Raw genomic sequence first — 12,498 nt, 5'->3', positions numbered from 1 at the left:
GTGAAAAATACTGAAAAATTTAAAGGGTTAGTTCATACACTTTAAAACACCATTTTACAGCATATTTTAATTTACATGATGAAAGGTAGACAAACGTTAATAACCACTGTTCTTGAGTCATAGCTTTGAAGTACAGAAATGAAAGAGACCACAGAGAAGAAAAATTACTCCTTTCTCTTCGCTGACCCACAGAACAATATTCTAAATACATGTAAAGTTAGACCAAAGCAGTTATATTGTTTTGTATGGATAGATTTATCAATAAGATAGGAAAGAAACTGATAAAAAGGCAGAGAAAAAATAACATCTTTAGAACTGGGAAAGGCAAAAGTGGACTTACAAAAAATAATAATAATTCCACTGTATGATGAGGTGTAGCTTATGCTGGTGTAGACTTTGTATTTCTCAGGTGTTAGTCTTGCAAACTGAAAAAGGAATTTACAGTTTACCTGTGGAATATTCTAAACAATATTACCCATCTACATTTTTATAGAAAGAAAAGTGGTATCACATAAACTTTTTCAACTCTGCAAAAACTACAAACTTATATTTGCCAGTTATAACAAATATTTTTGTTTAAGCATAAACACATTGCACAATAACTACTCATAGTCTAGTTGTACTTTAAAATTGGTTACTCTAGGATACTTTGCTGCTGGAATGGAATTTAACCTGTGTGTTTGCCAGAGATCTTAATGAATAGATAATTATGCAGCATTTCTTAGAATGGAAACAAAGAGCTTTATTGAGTTGGCTGAAAAAAATATTTTTAGTTCTTCCTTACCTCAAAATATTTTCTGAAAAAAATCAGAGAATGTCCGGTACAATACTTTAAATTGGAACTCAGGATATTAGAAATTGTAGATATCCATATACACTCAGCATCACTGTCATACATACACCAAACATAGTTTTAAAACTGTAGTCCATTGGTTTTTTTTCCTGATTAATCTTTTTATTATTTCTATTAATTATATCTGATTTTTCTCTTTATTTTGTGAGAGTCTTTCCTAATCTCTCACTTTTGCTACACTCAAAATCATGTTATGAAGAAATAAGAAACACACCTTATATGTGAAACCAAGAATTTATTGTTAGCCTAATTAAGAAAATTAACTGTGCAATGAAAAAAACAGCAAATAATTGATACTGTTAATCCAGGTATAGCACATTAGGACTTGCATCCCAAAATTACCTAATTTTGATACAAAAACCCAAAACAAATAATAACAATGCTGCAGTTAAAATTGTTATGGATGAAAAGTCTCCTTTCTTGTGTTTCTCATTATTGCTCTAAATCCTGTGGTTCATAGTTTTAGATACAGTGCAGGGAATATCAGGTTAGCATCACCACGAGCTCTTCCTAAAGATCAGTGTGATGTCAACAATATGATTTTCTATATTCTTTTTGCCAAAAGAAGCACAGTTTCTATGTTGTTGGTCTTTTTGTTTGATTGGTTTGGGTTTTTCATTAATCTTCAGGCTGAATTTACTTGGGGTTTTTTCTACGTGTTTTCTAAATTTCTTTACACTTTACTATTTCTTCATCAGTCTGCAACTTCATTTTACATCTTATTTACTATATATGGTGCATGCTAGATATTGGCTGCTTTATATTTGCACTTTTCATAATCCCTGAAATGAGTTTTCACCCAATTATTAAGTTTGTGTTACTGCTGCTAACTGAGCACTGTTGAGTTATTGACAGACCTGGGACGTGGAAGACCTACCTGGAACTAAATCTTACAGGGGATGTCAAGGATAACAGGAAGGGCTTCTTCAAATTACTAGCATTAAGGAAGACTGAGGAAACTGTGGTCCCACTGCTGAACAGGGTGGGTGCCCTGGTGACACAAGGTCCAGAGGACATAGAGTTACTGAATGCCTCATTTGCTTCAGTCTTCACTGCTAAGGCTGGCCCTCAGGCATCCCGGGCCTCAGGCATCCCCTCCCCCAGAGAAGAGAGAAAAAATATCTGGAGAAAGGAAGACTTCTCCTTGGTTGAGAAGGATTGGGTCAGAGATCACCTAGGCAAACTGGATCCTTACAAATCCATGGGCCCCAATGGGATGCAACCACTTTTGCTGAGGGAGCTGGTGGATGCTCTTGCTAAGTCACTCTCCATCAACTTTGAAAGGTCATAGAGGACAAAGGAGGTGTCCAAGGATTGGAGGGTAGCCAATGTCACTCCAATCTTCACAAAGGGCAAGGAGGACGATCCAGGAAACTATAGGCCAGTCAGCCTCACCTCCATCCCTGAAAATGTGATGTAACTGTTCATTCTGGAGGTCATCTCTGGCCATCTAGAGGAAAAGAATGTTATCAGAAGTGGTCAAGATGGATTCACCAAGGGAAGATCATGCTTGACCAACTTGATAGCCTGCTATGATGGCATGACTGGCTGGGTAGATGAAGGGAGAACAGGAGTGGATGTTGTTTATCTTGACTTCAGTAAGGCGTTCAACACTGTCTCCCATAATATCCTCACAGGCAAGCAAAGGAAGTGTGGGTTGGATGAGTGGACAGTGAGGTGGACAGCGAACTGGCTCAACAACAGAACTCAGAGGGTCATGATTAAGAGGGACGAGTCTGGTAGGATGCCTGTAACTAGCAGTGTTCTCTAGGGGTCTGTACTGCGTCCAGCCCTCTTCAATATATTCATCAGTGACCTGGGCTAAGGGACAGAGCGTAACCTCAGCAAGTTTGCTGATGATACAGAATTGGGAGGAGTGGCTGATACACCAGAAGGCTGTGCTGCCATCCAGTGAGACCTGGACAGGCTGGAGAGCTGGGCTGAGGGGAACCTCAAGAAATTAAACAAAAGTAAGCGTAAGGTCCTGCCCCTGGGGAGGAACAGCCCTATGCACCGGTACAGGCTGGGGGCTGAACTACTGGAAAGCAGCTCTGTTGAGAAGGACCTGGAAGTGTTGGTGGAGAGCAGATTGACCCTGAGCCAGCACTGTGCCCTTGTGGCCAAGAAGGCCAATGGTATCCTGGGGTGCCATTAAAAGGAGTGTGGCCAGCAGATTGAGGGAGGTTATCCTCCCCCTCTGCTCTGCCTTAGTTAGGCCACATCTGGAGTACTGTGTCCAGTTCTGGGCCCCCAGTTTAAGAAGGACATGGAACTGCTTGAGCAAGTCTAGTGGAGAACTATGAAGATGGTCAGAGTACTGGAGGATCTCTCTTATGAGGAAAGGCTGAGAGACTTGGGTTTGTTCAGCCTGGAGAAGAGAAGACTGAGGAGGGATCTTATTGATGTCTATAAATATCTAAAGAGTAGGTGTCAAGAGGATGGGACTAGGCTCTTTTCAGATATGCCCAATGACAGGACAAGGGACAATAGGCACAAGATGGAACACGGGAAATTCCGCTTAATCATGGGATTCTTTCCTGTGAGGTTGCCAGAGCAATGGAACAGGCTGCCCAGAGAGGTTGTGGAGCCTCCTTCTCTGGATACATTCAAAACCTGCCTGGATGTGTTCCTGTGCCCCCTGCTTTAGGTATCCCTGCTCAAGCAGGGTCGTTGGATGAGGTGATCTCCAGAGGTCACTTCCAACTGCTATCATTCTGTGATTCTGTGATTCTGTGACTTCCCACATCATCCTATGCCCAGATATTTGAAGCCTATTCTGTCATCCCATGCTTGTACTTCTTTGCTGAGCATCGTTATTCTAGGGTTACAGATAGTTGGTTCTACACAGCCTAAGTACTTGGGTTTTTTCTGTATTTGTATCAAAATTATTAATAAGAGATGTTAGGGCACCCAATTATAGAAAGCTAAGCAAAAATTAGACAAATTATGTTTTAACCACCTGGTCATTAGATAGTTGTTACAATTAAGCAAGCTAAAACAAATGGCAAACAAGCCAACGTAAGTTCATATAGAAGTTTGCAAATCCAGAAATCTTGCTTGCGTTAATAAAAAATCTGTCACTAGTAGTGACAGTATTATACTTAGCAGACTATAGGGCTACACTTTACTCCTTCCTTGTGCTCTCTGACAATTTCTTCCATCATATGTCTGATGTAGTTGCTTATGAATTAAAGTTGGATTTAGTATATACTAGCATTATATGGTTTTGGTTTATACCATCTATTATAGAGATGTGGATCTTTTATTTTTGCATGACAAATTTTAAAGCAATAATGTAATTATTTTTCAAAAGTTATTAATTATATGATAATTTTTGTTGCTGGAGGACATATAGATATATGGCAGAGTCAGTCTAAATTCACAATAAAGCCGCGGTACCTTAAAATTCCTTGGAGTAATTTGAAACATGGCAGGTTCTTATGTTAAATAGTCTGTCTTGGGAGACTTAATCTGCCTCAATTCTTTAAGATAACTGACCATGGTCCTTCCAAGAGTTAGTCCACATTCTCTTTTAACCCAAAGAAAGACTGAGAATTGCCAGCAATCAGTAAAATGGTGATGAGAAACTGAATTAAAACAGAATGGATGTGTACTAGTGGTTTTCATTGTTAAATAAAAATATGATTACTAGTAAGATTTGAGGACTGCTCCATATTTTGTGAAGCTGTTTGTATCTGACACTAGTAGATGATTTTATATGAAAGGAGTTGGTGCTAGTTTAGAAAAATAATAGTAGGACTTCAAGAGATCTGGAAAACACTTGGTGAATCTGTAACTGTACCTAATCAGTTTTGGAAACTGGCCCACATATAAAGTAATTGTGAAAGTGGAAATGTAAATCAGTGTATGGATGAAGCAGTTTTGACCTGTGCTGCTGTAAAAGGTACATTTCTAAGTATTTGTGCAAAATCTAGTCATGCAATAGGATAGAGTCAGGAAGACATTCCTAGTGTACAATGTGTCTCGCTTCCCCACACCTAAAAAAAATCCTGAGAACTGAATTGATTGAGAAATATCAAAAGGAAGATAGCAGTCTTGATATATCACTTCAACTGAATCTTGTAGTTATATCGGTGTTGCCCTTGTATTCTCATAAGTACTCTGGCCTCAAAAGTCTAAGCATTTCTAATCTTCAGTCACCTCACAAAATATGCACATATATTGAGACATATAATGAAAAAAGTAAATAACTCTTTGAGAGCTTCGCAGCCTGCTCAAGAAGCTGAGTAAATACTTGCATCCTTAGCCAATGCCAGATCCATTTTGCATGGTTATATTTATCAGTATGCTCTCTAGTGTTTTCTATAGTATCTGCCTCTGCTTTCTCTCATCCCTTCTAGATTCAAGTCTGTAATAAGAGATGTAAAGCCAAAAGATCTGTTCTCACACCTTTTTTACCTTTAGATTATTCATTAGGTACCAAAACTGATACGTATAGATAGATAGATATACGTTGCTTAAATATATAGATACTTATAGAAGATACTTATACAAAATAAGACACAGAGGTAGAGCATGTAAGAAGTGGAGGGGAAGAAAAAAAAAAAACACAACCAAAAACAAAACAAAGATGATAAAATGACAATAGCATTAAACTCAGTATATGGTTCTCTCCTGAGTCCAGCTGAGATTTGCTTACCTAGTGGATGTCTTTTAATTGTTACTGAATCTATTCTTTCTGACCCAAGATGTCACATCACTATGTGGCTGAAGCTATGTTTGCTAAGTTATTATGGCATTAATCACATTTATTGTTTGCAGGACCACAATTCTCTTATTTATGGGCACTACCCTTGGGAATGCAGGTCACACTTATCTAACAGCAGAATCTACAGCTGCTCTTGCTGACTTCAATTTGAGTCTTACTTCCTTGACAGAGGTCATATAGAAGCAATTGAAGTTAATTTTATGAGACATCTGTTATATTTGTGGTTATACTCATTCTTCAAGATTGCCCTCTAAAGTAGCAGTTGCTAAAAGAAAATCAGGCACCTTAAGACAGAAGGAAAACTAACAAATGAAAGAAAATATCAACATTTATCTGATGTTTGCTGTTTAACATGACAAAGTAGAAAATTGTTTTAAATGAAGAAACCCATAATCTGGGAGCTGAAATACATAGCAAAATGGGAAAAGCAAAACCCTGAGCATTTTACACTTGTAAATCTGGAAGAATTCACTGACTGTTAATGTGCTGGAATAAAGAAATGCAGATATTGTCGAATACCTGGATGATATACCTACAACCACATTTTTTTTTCCAAATTCCTATATGGTTTCAGATTATATTAGAGGATTGTAAATTTATACCTGGAAAATAAAAGAAAAAATACCCTCAATATTTAGAAGGTTTTTTACTTTGTCTTTTTAGTTAATATGGTGACTTTTCCTTCACAGTAATTGTTACACATAAAGAAATAAGCACGGAAAACGGTATATATTTATTATAAAGAAAATCATCCTTCTAAATATAAGCATCTAGATACACAGTGTGGTATTTCTTTGTCCTAAATATAGGTGTCTGCTTTGACTTAGTAAGCTTAGACAGTCTGTATAGTCAATAGACATTTCTCAATGTAAATTTACCTCACCCTAAAGTATCATCTTTATTTACTAAAATAACTCATACACCAGAATTTCCTGCTTCTGTTTAGTGCAAATGCCTAAGATAAGAATCCCAGCCAAATTTTTGTCAATTCCATCAATGTACGAAATAGCAATCTGACATTTTGATCATGGAGTTGTAGTAGTTGAGGAATAATACGGTCCCAGAAGACAGACACAGACAAACAATTGGGTATGGTGCAGTATTGTCTCTAGATAAGGATTTCAAGAACTAGTTCCCTCAATTTTTTAAGATTTTTTTTCCTAAGGGTTATTTACTCAGTATTTCTTAAGCTGTGCAAATTTTGCCGTATCTCTTTTTTCTCTTATGCATGCTACTCCCATTAGGGTTTTTGCTTTACAGAGCTGCACTCTAAGATTTCTTAATGTTCTTGTTTAGAAACTTCTTCCTTTCACCTTCCACACACCATTTTTAACAAGTATTCTATGTATACAACTGTCTATACACTGAATGTTTTTTATTTTCTTGTGGAATGGTTTGGATGATAAACAAATCCCATATGGCTGTCTGAAGAAACAGTCCTCTAGGAGATATATGGACTGTTTTTCCAAAAGTACCTGTAAAAATACCATTAAACTTAAGAAACATGTTTTGCCATTTCCACAGAGTTTTCTCTGCTGGTAAGTAGTGCAAGATATTAACTTTTTTTTGTATATTTGATCATGTCAGTTTCTTCATAAACAAAGTGTCTCATAATTTTTCCTAAAACTGCCATATGGACCAGGCGAACTGGAAAATGAAACTATCCAGCCCCTTTTTTTCAGCCTTATTTATCATACAATCATAATTTCCTGTAAGTATAATTTGCAAAAAATCTGGATTTAACTAGCCTTAATCCAATGTCACATCCCCACTATCGCTCAGATGGTTTTGCAACTCTTACCACTTTCACACATCACTTCTTTCCTGCCTCCAAGTATTATGCCCTTGTCAATACACTAAGACCATCTTGCCTTTTAAATGTTATTGGTTATCTTTTTTTTTTATTTGATTCTTTTCACAGCAACATTTTTTTCTGATTTGAGATATATACATATATTTATGCAAGATACACTGTTGTAAATTTACATAATCATGAGTGCACTTTTTTTTTTTATGGCTCCTTTTTGCTGATATCTTTATTGATAGAATGACAGAGAACACTCATAACCTGCTTAAAGCTAATTCACACCCTATATCCTTTCAGGAAGAGTGTCCAAATATTTTAGGACATTTTAGTTATGTATTTTGTGGAGAAATCAGCTGAGGTAAGGAATCTGCCTCTGTATCCTTCTGCTGGTATTATCTGTAGCTTTTCATGCTCATGCAGTGATGTGACTTCTTACATTACTTGCAACTTTTTCTGTATGTTGCACATTTCTCAGACTGTTGATATTTTTGGTTTGGTTTGATTTGACTCTATTATGTATTGCATGCAGCTCTGTGATTGTTTTCACCGGACTCTGGCTGTAACATCTGCATGCATTTCTGCTTCTTTTTGTCTAGCATTTTGGATTCTCTGTGATACCCAAAGTATCAAAATATTCTTTCTCTTTCATAATTTTCAACTTGTGCCAGGTTATGTAATATTTCCTTTTTAGACTTTTATCAAGGACTGTTGCTACAAATTTATGATTTTCTAAAGGTTTTAATCACTTTCCCAAAATTGCATTACTGGCTTTTAAAGCTTTCATCACTTACCAAATCTATGGTTTTAACTATCCTACACCTAACACTTAAAAAAAAAAATAAATAAAAAGGATACCCGACACTTATTCCTTTTCCATGTGGTGCAGGACTCGCAAATCATAATATGGTTTCACAATTAGTATATTAGACTAACTGTAATCTGTAAAAATCTTAAGTAATTCAAGAGCATTTATTTCCAGCACTGGTGTGTCAGAAATAACAGGAACAGCTGAGGTTTCGTTGTAGGTACACATTTTTTTTGAGCCAAAGACCAAAGTATTCTTTGGTCTAGATCTAATTGTCCTGTTCTAGTTCTCCTTCACATTTCTTTTAACACTAGATGAGCATCAAATAACTAATTGTTCCTATGGTAAATTTCCCAGATAATATTACTTCCGCTTTCACATCTTGCTCTGGCATCATTCTAAATTCCATTTTTGCAAAGCAATGTTGTTAGCAAAGAACATTTTGAACTAACAGATGTGGGATTTGTCCTCCAGGACCACATGTTGTTTTGTTTTTTGTTGTTGTTTTGTGGTTGGTTTGTTTGTTGGGGTTTTTTTTTTATTTTTTAATAGTCAGACTTCTGAAATTCTAAATGGGGCTGCTCTAGATTGAACTATAGAGCTATAGTACACTGCTTAATTATTTGGTTACCTGATCAACACCTATATTTTGGACAAGCCTAAGTTTTAGACACTACTTACACTAAGAAACATATGATTTGAGTATACAGTAATTGCATTTCATATCTCAGTTTTATATTTATCCAGCGTTACATACGGAACAGATCTGGTTGAAGAGTTTCCACATCCTGAGGATGCATCTGCATGTCCCCCTTGCATCCACATCGCCCATTTGCCAAAAAAGTACTTTAACTGCCAGAAGATTCAGTGTTCTCAATTAAATATTTTTGCATTATTCATACAGTTAAGTTTATATCGTCTTTCTTGTTGGGACCAAAATAAATTTAGATATCTGTGTATTGTACAAACAGAAGATGATCATGTACAAATTATGATTATGACTATGACTATGTTGCTAGGGCTTCCTGCATGAAGGAAAAGTTATTTTAGGTCATCTGGAGTTTAACATAACTCAATACATTTCTTGGCTACTATGACAAAGAACAGAAGACTATCTCTCCTTAGTCAACCAAAGGTCCATCTAGTCCAGTATGGTACAGGGTATCTTGGGAAGAATGTAAGAAAGGAGCACATATGAAAGATATGTCCTCTAACCATTTATGGAGGTTTTGTTAAAGTGAAGTTACATAATTACTGTATAATTTTTGCATAATTACTCAACTAACTGTGCTTATGATCAGATAACCCAAATCCTTGTTTCATAGGAAGATTAATTGATGGGTAGATTCAAATCTGGTTCTCATATATATCTGGGAAGAGGGAAATAGATGTGTCTTAAATACAGAATGCTCTGAATTTCAGAGGTGAAATTACAGTTGAAATGTTTTCCATTCAAGTTTCATTCACACTCCAGAACACAGTTCTCCTAATTCACCACTGCCAGTTATAAGCATGTCTAAGAACTGTACAGTCTTTATTTATATTTTCCTTTTCTATTTTTGGTGTAAGTAAATCCCTGGACTATCATAGGCTCATAATTTTCTCTGCTCTTTATTATAATCTCTTCTTCCCATGACTTTCTAAATTGATCAAACTTCTAATATAAAAAAATGAAGAAAACTATTGTCTCTTTTCTCACATATGTAAGGAACAGTAATCAGTCATCTGCATGAAAAGATCATTGTTCCTGAATTCAATCCAATTTATCTCTACTTTATCTCACTTATAATCTGCTGCCAGTGTTTTAAAGATCTCTATCAGACTTCTCCAATGTGTGCTTTTTGACTTTCTCTTTTTTCCTTCAATAGCAATCTACTCTGCTTATATTCTCCAATCTGCACTTATTATTACAGGTATTAGAGGCTTTGTAGCTACTGCCATTTGGAACAACCTTTCTTTGCCTCTCTGCTTCATCAGCTTACCATCTCATTTTACATTTCAAACACATCTTTTCTCCTTTGACTGTTCTTAGTTTTTATCCCACCCTCTAACATTATTCTTCTCTTTAGATTTATTAACCAACTTTAAAAAATTGGATATTGTGTGTATGAAAAGAGAGTCTCAATATTATAATATTGTAAATGTTCAGAAGGATTTGTAACAATATCACAAGTTTTTTTTTGTTTGTTTTAATTACATACATAGTTTCAATGTGCTAAAATAAAAGGCAACTAAAGAAAAGCAATACAGACATTACGGTCTCAGTTCAGTTGCCCATGTATTTCCTACCAAATGTCATTTGAGATGTCCTAAAGTATCCCACTTGGCTTCCAGCTGCCACTTCAGAAAGGTTCCTGTCTCCCCCAGTCATATCTGCCAACTGTCTCTGAACCTTTCAGATAACCTAAGATGTCTCAAAAGTACTGTGTTCAGGTAGCTGAACTGATTTCTAAATGCCTAATAAGATTGAACTAAATTGCTCCATAGATATCCTTGACTGTACCAAATAGATCCACAGTGAGGGTTAAGATCCCTGCTTCATGTGAAGACCTCCATCTGTAACTGTCTAACTAGAGGTAAATCTGAAACTGAGTCAGATCCATAACACAGTTTGTACTTTTAAAAATTATTTGTAATTTTCAGAAAGGAAATTCAGAAATATAGAGGAACTATGTGAACTAACTTTATAGCTACAAGATGGCCTTGACTCATTTTCCCATTTTTAGTTATCTGATGACTTTTCCAATATTCCATACTGTTATGGCCGATCTCCAGCTGGAGCTGTGTCAGGACACAGGTCTCTCCTATGTTCTCATCTGCCTGACATACAGATGTCTTAGGCTAGGCAGCTTCAAATGACTTCCAGATGTTTATTTGTGTTTATAATCCAATTGCGACTACCTTTAAACATCTAATTTAGATGTCGAAGACTAGAGGCTAACCTCCTTTTGCTTCATTTTAAGCAGTAGAGGTATGTGCTTTTAATACTAGTCTAGTTTCTACCTGAGCCATGTATCACTGGAACTTAGGACAGTGCTGCAGTAGAAGTATCACTGAAAATATGTCCTGTTCAGTAGTTTTAAAAATGTAGACATTTCATGCAGGTAGCAGGAAAGGTAACCTTTACATTTTCAGATTCAGGCTTTAATGGTAGAGAGAAATACTGGAATGGCTGGTAGAATGATAGACCATAGGAAACTAAGAATAACTGTAAGTCAGACTACGGGAATTTCTGTTGTTAGTTCTTTACCTAAAATGCAAAATGTATTACAATTAAAGGATTATAGTTACTCCATTTTTCCTTAAGGAATAAATCAGTATGTCATTGTTTTTCTTTTTAATATATAGCTACATAATTTTTCAGGTTTGGAACTGTGTGTTATCTGCAGAAAATTTAAAAAAGAGTCCAAAATGAGATATTTCTTACAAACATCTCACATTTTAATGCAGTGTGCTGGTTTTGGCTGAGAAGGGGTTAATTCTCCTCACTGTGGGGGTCGGCTACCTTTCCAGCTTCCCCCACTCTGCCGCGTGGTGGGGGGCGGGGCTGGGAGGGGCAGGGACATGGTGGGGACGGCTGACCCCGACTGGCCAATGGCAGGTTCATGCCATACCATGTGACACCATGACCAATATATTGAGGGGGGGCAGTGGCAGTGCGGAGGCGGCGCGGCGTCGGGTCGGCGGGCGGCGAGCGGCTGCGGCGCGTGCGGTTTATTTCGGCGGTTCGTTCCCCCTCTCCCCTCCCTTCCCCCTCCCCCGGGGCTTTGCGCCTCTCGTTGTTCTCCTTTACATTGCATTTCTACTGTTCTGTCTTTTAATTTTAATTATTAAACTGTTCTTATCCCAACCCACGAGCGTTACCCTTCTGATTCTCTCCCCCATCTACCGGTGGGGAGTGAGCGAGCGGCTGTGTGGGGCTGAGCTGCCAGCTAAACCACGACAGTCATTTTGGCGCCCAACGTGGGGCTCAAGGGTTGGAGATAACAACAGCTGCTGGTCACAGCACCATGTTGTCCTTTTTGCAGTTGGTGTTAAAAATCGGTGTTGGTTTGTTGAGTCTGCTGTGTTCTGCTGTGATTAGTAATGTTTTGCCTACAAGATTTGTTATACAAACACTCGTTTTCAGCTTTATCTGGTATTTGGGGTTTTTGCTGAAACCGTTACTGTACTTCGGATACCACCTTGTTGAGGCAATTAGCAATTATACCTCCTCCTCTGAGAGATTTTATATGGAGGAAATACAGAATAATACCTTTGCAACTTTGTTCTATGATGTCTGTGCCTTTGTTACAACAACGTTT

The sequence above is a fragment of the Phalacrocorax aristotelis genome, chromosome 1 (genome assembly GCF_949628215.1).
Source record: "Phalacrocorax aristotelis chromosome 1, bGulAri2.1, whole genome shotgun sequence".
Classification (NCBI taxonomy): domain Eukaryota; kingdom Metazoa; phylum Chordata; class Aves; order Suliformes; family Phalacrocoracidae; genus Phalacrocorax; species Phalacrocorax aristotelis.
This window is presented reverse-complemented; position numbering follows the sequence as displayed.